Consider the following 9564-nt stretch of genomic DNA (forward strand, 5'->3'; position numbering starts at 1 on the left):
TTATGCATCAGAAAGTTGGACAATGACTAAGGAAGATAGAGGGAGAATTGATGCCTTTGAGCTGCAGTGCTGGAGAAGAATATTGAGAGTACCATGGACTGCTAGGAAAACAAAAATTCATCCTGGAAAGGGTTAAACCGGGTGGCTCCTTGGAGGCAAGGATTCTGAGACTCTGTCTAACATACTTTGGACATGTTGTGAGGAGGGACCAGTCCTTGGAGAGGGACATCATTCTTGGGCAGGTGGAGGGACAGCACAGGAGGGGAAGACCCTCTATAAGGTGGATTGATTCAGTGACTGGGGTAATCGGGATGGGTGTATCAGAGACGGTGCAATTGGCACAGAACAGAGCAGAGTTTAGGACTGTTGTACATAGGGTTGCTATGAGTCGCAAGTGACTCAACAGCACATAAAAACAACAACATCCTACTAGAATTAGGATTAGAAGGCGTCAGAGAAATATGACATCAGGATTTTAGAAAGACTCATTAACAACCTTAATTATACAGACGACATAACTCAGCTTCTAGAAAGTGAAGAAAACGTAAAAGTTCTTACTGCAGGAGAGCATAGACTACAGCCTTCAATATAAGTTGTATCACAAATCCATGAAAATAAAATCCAAATTGTGCAATAATGAATGAATATTTAATAGAAACAAAAAGTGCACTGGGGGTTAGGGAGGAAAATGTGCAACAATGAATTAATGAAAATTCAACTTTGTTTTAATTAATGTTAATGAAATTTTACAGAATTTGATTTCCATTGTTGCACACTTTGCTCCCTGCCCACGCCTACCCTCTAGTTCACAATCCTCTGTGAAAGGTTAAAAACAAAAAAAAAAATTGCTGTTCTTTTTCAATTTGTTGGAGATGTTGAGTTAGAGACTCAATGGTCATTTTTTTATATGTTTGCTTATTGCTATAAATTGACCTCTGATTACTGCTTTGGTTGTTTCCCAGAGGTTTTGGTAAGTAGTGTTATCATTTCATTTTTTTTCAAGAAGTTTTTAATTTTTTATTTCTTCTAGTATCCACTCATATTCAAGCAAGGTGTTGATCAGCTTCCAAATGTATGGGTTGTTTCTCCTTTATCCTCTGGTTATTCACTTCCTATTTTGTAGCATTGTGGTCTGAGAAGATGCTTTGTATTATTTCTATGTTTTCTAATTTACTGATGCTTGCTATGTGACCTAAAATGTGATCTGTTCTGGAGAATGTTCCATGCACATTGGAGAAGAAGGTATAGTGTGCTTTTCTGGGGTTCATTTTTCTATAAATATCTATGAGATCAATTTAGCTTATTGTGTGGTTTAATTTCTCAGCATCTTTTGCTGAGTTTCTTTTTGATAGATATCTTTTCTTGAGAGTGGTGTATTGAAGTCTCCAACTACTATAGTGGTGTTGTCTATTTGCTTTTTCAGTTTTGTTAATGTTTGTTTTATATATTTTGCAGGTCTATTATTTGGTGAATATTTATTATTATTATGGCCTCTTGCTTTATTGACAATCTAAGCATTATGTAGTGACCTTCCTTGTCCTTTGTTATGGTTTATGCATCAAAATTTATTTTATCAGAGCTTTATAGTACCACTCCTGCTTTTTTCTGGTTTCCATTTCCTTGGTATATTTTTTCCCACCCTTTTATTTTTAACCTTTATCTTCATTTTTTTGGGGTGTCTCTTGTAGACAGCATAGTGATGGATTTTGGGGTTTTTTTATCCAATCTGCTACTCTTTTTCTCTTCAGTGGTACATTCAGACCATTGACATTCAATGTGATTATTGAAAGGCAAGGTTTTATTGCTAACATTTTGTTGCGTTCGGTGTTGTTGCTAGTTCCTTTGGTCTATCCTGCTTTCTGTGGCACCTCTGTAAGAAGGGCATATCTAAGGATTTCTGCAATGCTGGTCCTTTTTCTTTTTTTACAAACTGTCTTAGGTTATGCTTTTCTGGGAATATCTTGATCTCTCCTTCATATTTGATGGACAGTTTCGCTGGGTACAGTATTCTTCGTTGACAGTGGCATTTTTTTAAATATTCGATATATGTCATTCTACTGTCATCTTCCTTTTTATTCCAGTTTTTGTTCGAGCAGATCAGTGATGACAATTCTATCTTCTATTTCACTGGTTTGTGTTCCAATCCTTCAGCCCTGTTCATGTGTCCATCCATCATGTCATTATGATGACAGCATCATGTCATCATGGTTTCTTGTTTTGCCAGAGCCTCTAATGCCTCATTTGTTTCATCTGCATTGTTTTGGATTGTTTAAGCTCCTCCTGGTTCTTGCTTGTAGTTTGCTGTAATTCCTCAAGTTTGTTTTTCACCCATTGAAAATATTCAGCCATTGTTTTTTTAAATTTTGTGTCAGAAAGTTCCATGAGACTTTGTCTTCAGGAAATCCATTAATACTGTATTACCTTTTGAGGGTGGGTGACATCTTGTTTTGTGATTGTGTAGGGTGTGAGGTAGCCTGCTTTTGTGACACTGCTGTGGTTGAGTTTTTGATCCCTGAGGCCATGATAGGTTCTTGATCTCAAGTCACTGCTCTAGAAAAGTGTGAGGCAGCTACCCTGCCTCTGTGTTTCTCTTTGAACTTCTGGGCCTGAAGTTCAGGGCCTGTGAGAGTAGCCTCTTGTAGTTAAGTTAGATCAATGTGCTATGGATTAAAGGCAAGTAAGGTGAATGGATGTGGAGGCATGAGTGTGCAGCAGAACGGGCATGGGGCAGGCATGGGGCCTGGGTGGTCATGCACAGTTTTCTCACTCAGATCCCAGTTGTCTAGGCAGACTTACATGAGGTCTTCACTCAAATTCAAGCTGTTCAGTTCTCACCCAGCAGGGTCTAGGTACAGTGGGGCTCTGAGTCTGGTGGGGCTTAAGAAAACTCAGTCAAATTCCACTATCTGCTTGCTCCTGGCAGGTGGGTCACATTGCAGTTTGGTTGGAAGCTTCTGCCAGAGTTCACCTGGAAGCTCCCTCCAGAGCTCAGTTGGTGGTTCCTACCAGGTCCCATGATTCACTGCTCCTGTGTCTCCCAAAGTAATTATTTTAATAAAAGTTCTCACTCAAATTCCTACTGTCCCACTCGCTCTCTGTTCTGCTGTGTCACTGTCAGCAAAATCCATCCAACTGTCTGTAAACTTTCATTAAGATCAAATTTTAAAAAAAAGAAAGAAAGAAAATCCACACAACTGGCACAATAGGCAACATAATGGATGGAGAAAAGGCTAAAGTTGTCAATTATTTCACTATGCCTCTATCTGCTATCAATAATAGCAGCAGTCAAGGAATAAAAATACATGCTACAGTGGGGGAATCTGATGTTGAGGACTTCTCCAAATTTCAAAAAAACAAGGATGTTAGTTCAAAGACTATGGCATGTCTGATTCAAGAAGCAAGAGAAGGATGGGTAATCTCCTCCTGTGTGATTAACTGCCTCTGGAAACCCGCTCAAGGGTTGGCTATGGGTTGGTTCTGACTCTACAATAAACAACTTGCATCTGAAAGGGAGCTTTGGTGGCCTAGTGGTATGAAACAGCACTATATTCCAAAGCTATGCAATTCAAATCTACCAAGTGGGAGAACTTTGAGTCATCTTCTCCATGTGACTTACTGCCTCTGAAAACCTGCAAAAGGGCCAGTTATGGATCGGTTCTGACTCAATGACACACAACAACAGGATGCAGCTGAAAGTTGGACAGTAAATAAAGATGACAGAAGAATGTCTTTAAATTGTGGTGCTAAAGAAGAGTATTGAATATCTGATAGATTGCCAAAAGAAAAACCAAATCTGTCTTGAAAGAAGCACAATCAGAGTGTTCCTTAGAGGCAAAGATGGTAAAATTTTGTTTTACTTACTTTAGGCATATTTTCAGGAGGAACCAATCCTTGGAGAAAGACAGTGTGCTGGGAAAGGTAGAAGGTTGGTGAAAGAAAGAAAGACAAATGTCCATCCACCTCCAGTGAGATAGAATGACATAGTGATTGCCACAATGAGCTTGGGCATTTCAAAGATCATGAGAATAGTGCATGATAGGATAAGGTTCAGATCTGTTGTTCACTGGATCACCATGAATCTTAGTCAACTTGATAGCATCTAAAACTTAACTACAACATTCTGTCCTCTAGAAAGTTTTTAATTTGAAATTGACTTAATGACAGTAGGTTATATGATGCATAGAAATTTCCAGCTTCTCATTAAATTAAAAAAAATTAACTTCTTTTGATTAACAAGAGCTACTTGGGCAATAAACGCATTTGAGTACCACAGGGATTTCAGGGCATGTTGCCTTGCTTTGTGGCTTGGAGGAATCTAATAATAACCCACCATCTTTCCCCTTCCTTTTTTCTTCCAAAGATGTAGCAGGTAAAGTTTCTGATTGAATTCCATCTTGATTTCATTAAATATTCATAAAGGCCAATTAGAAGAGGAGAGAAAGAGGGCATGAGGCAGCCCCTTCCATCATCCTGTCAGAGACTGGCTGCCCTGTATCAGCCAGTGGTCAATATGGCCATGACCTTTCTGAACTCTTCTCTGGGGTCACTTCTCACTGTCCAGCAAGGGACCCTGAACAAGGCAGCAGGGAGGCAGGGGCCAGGTGAGGAGAGACAGCTCATAATTCTGACAGCAAGGTGCTTAGTGCGTAGAATGCAAAATGCAAATGCTGGGAAACATCCTCAATCACTGCTGGAATGGAAATCTTTCCCCTAATGAGCGATGACGATGGGAGCAAGTTGATTGCACTGAAGAAAAACTGCTTAAAATTCATAATCAATCAAGCAAGTTGATTTTAACCTTTTGTGGCTAAGCCATCTCATTTTAGCTTCCTTTATTGGCCAACTGACTTCCACTTCCTGCCTCTATATCCCCCTACCACAGTTCAGAAAGAAGATACTCAAGGAGACCCTGAGAAAGTTGAGCATATCAGGAAGGCAGAATGAAAAGAGCTCATCTGTTCTGACCCTTAATTTTACAGTTAGGAAGATGAGACATAGAGAGGGCAAGAAACTTAACAATTACACATGCCAAGCAGCAGAGCAACCAGCAAGCAGTTCAGGAGAACTATGGGAGAGTTACAGTTTTAGTACTCAACTTTGCTCTTATAAGTATGTGATACTGGAACACAGTACTTTCTAGGCAACTGTTGGTAAGATTTTTTTTTTCAAAACAAAAGATGTGACCTTGTATTTTTCCTGCATAGTTTCTTCTCGAGCTACCCATTGTCTTTTGGATGAAGTCCAACCTCTAAGTCTGGTGTTCAGGAACCTTCACAAATTGGAGAACTTGTCTTCCTTTTTCTGATCTTTAGTTTCCTGAATCATTTGAAGAGTAAAACTAATACTCATCTGAGAAAATTGTTGTGATAATTAGCATTCATATCTGTAAAATACTCAACATAGTTCCAGGGACATCATAGTTCCTCAATATAGCTCAGCTTCTCTCTTAGCATATTTCAGAACAACCCTGCAATATAAAGTGAACGTGGATTTTTTTTTACCGATTTTACAAATGAAATTTAAGAAATTCAGAGAAGTAAAGACACTTTGTTCAAGACTGCACAGCTATAGTTCAGAACTGAGATCTAACATTTTCATTTCTGGTTCCTGAAGTGCGGTGGGAATGGAGGAGCAGGTGTGGACTACTCTAAGCTATCAACATGAAATGACTGCTTTGTATATGCATCTGTCAAGTGGAAAGCATATTGAGCACGGATTTATTTTCTAACATGACCGTAAGTACATAGGTTGTAGGTCTATTTAATTTCTTTAGCCTCATTTCAAACTAATAGAAAAATGAAAGGAAGCAAGGAGTGCATTATTTACGTGAAATAGTTACTTGAATAAAAAGAAAAATGATATTTCATAATAATAACTTAATAGTTTTTTGTGTTTTGGTTGTTTTTATTGCTCTGTCCTGTTTTGGGCCTGATTTTAAGGCAATGAATAGAAATTGAGAGGAAATGGGTTTTGCATGAACTGAATGTACTATTCAGAGATGAGTTCCTTGAGACATTGGCCTCATCCACCCAGCTAGAGATATTTTTCATAATCACACGCATAATCCCACCCTTTAAGAGGACAAAATAACCATCTCAGAGGTACACGTTTTGAATCCACCAGATACTCTGCTGGAGAAGGAGGGATAATCTCCTCCTGCACCAGTCAGATCCAATTTGACGATACACACACAAAAGAAAATAATAAAATTTAAAAAATATTTAAAGAAAGACAAAATATTGGTAACTATATGATACTTCTTCTGATATTGGATCATAACAAACTGTGGCTGACTCTGAGAAGAACGGGAATCCCAGAACATTTAATTGTGCTAATGCGAAACCTATACTTGGACCAGGAGGCAGTCGTCAGAACAGAGCAGGGTAACACTGCATGGTTCAAAATTGGGAAGGGTGTACGCCAGGGATGTGTCCTGTCTCCATACCTTTTCAACCTATATGCAGAGCAGATTATCCGGGAGGCTGGGCTCTATGAGGAGAATTGGGGCATCAGGATTGGTGGAAGATCTATTAACAATCTGTGTTATGCAGATGACACAACCCTGCTTGCTGAAACCGAGGAGGACCTCACGCACTTGCTGCAGAGGGTCAAGGACTGCAGCCTTCAATATGGACTGAGACTGAATGTCAAGAAGACAAAAATTCTCACCACTGGACCAATTGGTATCATCAGGATGGATGGTGAAGAGATTGAGATTGTTCACAGCTTCAGTTTGCTCGACTCCATGGTCAGCACTCTTGGCACCAGTAGCCAGGAAATAAAAAAACGTATTGCGATGGGAAAGTCTGCTGTCAATGACCTCTCTAAAGTACTCAAGAGCAACGGTGTCTCTCTGGAGACTAAGGTGCACCTGATACAGGCCATGATCTTTGCAATCACTTGTTATGCATCAGAGAGTTGGACAATGACTAGGGAGGACAGAAGGAGAATTGATGTCTTTGAGCTGTGGTGCTGGAGAAGAGTATTGAATGTACCATGGACTGCCAAGAAAACAAACAGATTCATCCTGGAGAGGGTTACACCAAGCTACTCCTTGGAGGCAAGGATTCTGGAACTTTGTTTGACATACTTTGGACATGTTGCAAGGAGGGACAGGTCCTTGGAGAGGGACATCATGCTTGGGAGGGTGGAGGGACAGCACAAGAGGGAAAGACCCTCTATGAGATGGATTGATTCAGTGACTGGGGTAATCAGGATGGGTGTGTCAGAGGCCATGCGATTGGCACAGGATAGAGCAGCATTTAAGGCTGTTGTACATAGGGTCGTTATGAGTCGCAAACGACTTGATGGCACATAACAACAACAACATATGATACTTATCAGAAGGAACTGATGCAGTTGAGGGAAGGGTATGTACTCTGGTAAGATTTTGTGAGAAAAATATATTTATGCTGAAAGACACCTGTAGTTAAGACACCAGAAAGGATGTGAGTTGAATGATACTGTAATAATCCAGTCAGAGCTGACAGGAGACATAATGGAATTGAAAGAGACCAAAGAGTCTAATGTGCCAAAGAGGTAGAAACCAAGAAAGATTAGATTAGAGAAAAGGGAAGAGTACAGAACCTTGTATGTCTGGGAATATTATATATAAAGGCAAGTTTTCTAATCACGCTTAAGAGTTATTGTATCAAAAGGAATTGGCAATGGTGATGAAAGAGGAAGTTCAAGCTGTTCTGAAGGAACTGGCAAAAAACAAGGCCCCCCAAAATTGACGTCATACCAGGAGACATATTTCAAAACAGATGTTGCCCTGGACGTGTTCATCAGGTTGTGCCCAAAAATCTGGAGGACAACTACATAGCCAACAGACTAAGAAATCCATATTTATTCCTATCCCCCCCAAATGTGATCCAACAGAGTATGGAGATTATTATATGATAATAATTTTGTAAAATGCTTGTCTATCAGATACTACTCTAAATCTGAGCACTCAAATTAAGACAGACTTGGAAGAAAGATTGGTCATCCATTTCCTAAATAGTAGGCCTTAGAAAGCTCTATGTACAAATAGAGCATACTTAGAATAGCAGGCATGGCAAATGAGGCCAAGACTTCAAATATGGAAACACAAAGAAGGAGGAAGAGTTGTAAGTAGACACTAGTGATTGGAACATGGAATGTGAAAAGCATGAATGGAGGAAAATTAGACATTGTTAAGAAAAAAATGGAAAACATAAATATTGACATACTAGGTATTGGGGAAGTGAGATGACCTGGCATGGGACATTTTCAATCAGATGATCATATGATCCACTATGCCAGAGATGAAAAAGTGAGAAAAAGTGGGGTTGCTTTCATAATTAGAAAAGTCATTTCTGTGCCCCGCCCGCGGCTCTCCAGCCCAGGCCGGAGGGAGAAGGCGCCGGCGGGAGCCAGAAGTCCAGTTTTGGTGTGCACCCAGATGGGAGAACCCCGGTCTGGGCGCCCCCTGGATGATGGCAGCGGCTGGACTTGCAGTGAGGAGGGACTGGCAGCAGCGAGGGAGCTGGGGGAGATGGAGGCCCAGATGCTGAGGGTGTGTGGAGCCTAGACATAGAGCAAAGCTTCCAGGAGGCCCTGGCCATCTACCTGCCTATGGCTGGTGGAAGATCATCTTGTCTGATAATTGAACTAATTGCCCACTACATCAAGCTGAGAACAGATAAGACTCAAACTCGCAAACAGGTCTTCAGTCACATTCAGGTTTTGGCCTGAAGGAAATAGAGGGAAATCCAGTCCAAACTTAAGAACCAGGTTTCCAAGAATGCTTTCCAGACAATGACCACCACGTCTTTGTCGCAGCTGCCAAACTGGGCCCCCACCACCCATAGGCCTCTGAGATTTTCCAGTTTTAGTCAGGGGGCTCCAGGACCCCCTGGAATGTTACAGACGTGAAGCCTTTCTCACAGACACCATTCTACTTGTCTCTGATGCCCCCATCCACTGACCTCCCAGAGTACGAGCCCCCAAAATCCCTCTCACCCCTAGCCTTGCCCCCACCTGCCCCACCACCCTCCAGCCTGACAGACTCGGCGGGCCTTGGACACACTGCCAGGTTACAGCTAGTAGAATTCTCGGCCTTTGTAGAACCACTGGATGCTGTAGACTCTTACCTCTTCGTTCACATCAGAACATGAAACGTGAGAAGCATGAATGTAGGAAAATTGGACACTGTTAAGAAAGAAATGGAACGCATAAATACTGACATACTAGGTATAGGCGAAATGAGATGGCTTGGCGTGGGACATTTTGAATCAGATGATTATATGATTTACTATGCTGGGGATGAAAAGGTGAGAAAGAATGGGGTTGGTTTCATAATTAAAAAAGACATTTCTAGATCCATCCTGAAATACAATGTGGTGAGAGATAGGATAATATCCATACGAATACAAGGAAGACCAGTGAATACCACTGTCATTCAAATATATGCACCAACAACTAGAGCCAAAGAGGAGGAAATAGAAGATTTCTACCAACTTTTGTAGTCAGAAGTTGACCAAACATGCAATCAAGATGCATTAATAATAATGGGTGACTGGAACTCAAAAGTTGGGAACA

The 9564-nt window shown here is 40.8% G+C and overlaps 1 protein-coding gene and 1 pseudogene across 1 annotated transcript in view; one reads left to right on the forward strand and one right to left on the reverse strand.

Moving 5' to 3' along the window:
• The window catches only part of AGBL4 (ATP/GTP binding protein-like 4), a 1996071-nt gene that overhangs the window by 698911 nt on the left and 1287596 nt on the right, over nucleotides 1-9564 (reverse strand). The gene's annotated exons all lie outside the window — the stretch shown is intronic.
• On the forward strand, nucleotides 8426-9140 carry LOC102847639 (annotated as a pseudogene).

The sequence above is a fragment of the Elephantulus edwardii genome, unplaced genomic scaffold (assembly GCF_000299155.1).
Source record: "Elephantulus edwardii isolate Elephantulus edwardi_28Jun2011 unplaced genomic scaffold, EleEdw1.0 scaffold00005, whole genome shotgun sequence".
Taxonomy (NCBI): Eukaryota; Metazoa; Chordata; class Mammalia; order Macroscelidea; family Macroscelididae; genus Elephantulus; species Elephantulus edwardii.